The sequence below is a fragment of the Oryzias melastigma genome, linkage group LG8 (genome assembly GCF_002922805.2).
Source record: "Oryzias melastigma strain HK-1 linkage group LG8, ASM292280v2, whole genome shotgun sequence".
Lineage (NCBI taxonomy): Eukaryota > Metazoa > Chordata > Actinopteri > Beloniformes > Adrianichthyidae > Oryzias > Oryzias melastigma.
This window is the reverse complement of record NC_050519.1, coordinates 13,715,187-13,716,381: the sequence shown is the minus strand read 5'-3', so window position 1 is coordinate 13,716,381 and position 1,195 is coordinate 13,715,187. Positions and strand designations below refer to the sequence as shown.

Here is a 1,195-nt window from a genome sequence, read left to right as displayed (position 1 = left end):
GCTCCAAGACTTGGGTTCTGTCAGCGCTGTCACTGATATGAAGAAAATGTTTTCTGTTTCCACATAGTTGAAGAATCTGCTGTAGGTGTGGGTAGTCTTTGATAAAACGTTGAATGTTTTCCTCACTATATGGAGAAAATGCAGTGAACAGCACAATTGTGTGTTTGAGCACATCTGCATTAAAAAGTTCCAAGTGTTCTTTCAGAGATGATTGGAAAATCTGAGTAGATCTAATTTCAATACAAATGACCAGAAGAAAGGCGTGAGGACCTGGAGGACAAAGATGGACACTGTTCTGAATTTCTATCTGGTCCAGTTCTGAAGTCTCTTCTAGTGGATAGTTCCACCACCATCCTGGAGTATCAACCACAGTCACTAGTCTGCCGTGAACCTCTCTCTGTCTCGCTGTACTTTGACCAGTTTTACTAATGGTGTCAAAAACATTTTGACCGAGTATCAAGTTTCCAGTAGAACTTTTACTTCTTTTGCCTCTTCCTCTTCCCCCGATTAAAACAATCCTTAACTCTGGAGAGGAACCATCTTCCCCTACAAGAAAAACATAGAAGAAAAAAAAAAAGACTAAATCGAGTATTAAATTAAGAACTATTTCATTTAAATATAATGTTGCTTCATATAATTTTTTTTTTTCTTGTAAAGACAATCAAACACTGTTTTACAGCGTAGCAAACAATAGATGTGATCTCAGAGAGCCATAGATAAAACAGATGTTCAGTTGTTGGAATCAAAACAAAAATATATTTTCATTTTGTTGGATCCAAAAAATGCATTTTTTTCTTCAAGATTTTGGAGGAAATCCAATCAAACAAGAAGTGGATTAAAAAGTCATTGTCATCAATGAAAAAAGTAATTTAAAACCGCTTTTCTAAGTATAGTCAAGAGATTTTTTCTACACTTCTTTCTAAACATTTTATATTATTTACTTATTTTATTTTAGAATTTATATATCCATCTCCAATCATATAAGGATTCTGAGAAAGATGAGAGACTGTGAAGATTATCAAAGGTTCTCTTTAGGAGTTTCTTTGAATACTTAAAGTTTCTTTTAATAGAGGGTTTTCCAGAGTTCATCTGAAGACATTACAGTATTCACCAGAGGTGGGACCAAGTCATTGTTTTGCAAGTCCGAGTCAAGTCCCAAGTCTTTGTCCTCAAGTCCGAGTCAAGTCCCAAGTCA

At 35.1% G+C, this 1,195-nt stretch overlaps 1 protein-coding gene across 1 annotated transcript in view; it reads right to left on the bottom strand.

The window, feature by feature from the left end:
- LOC112146197 (GTPase IMAP family member 8) overlaps positions 1-1,195 on the bottom strand; it is a gene marked incomplete in the record, with an annotated part of 36,101 nt that overhangs the window by 1,160 nt on the left and 33,746 nt on the right.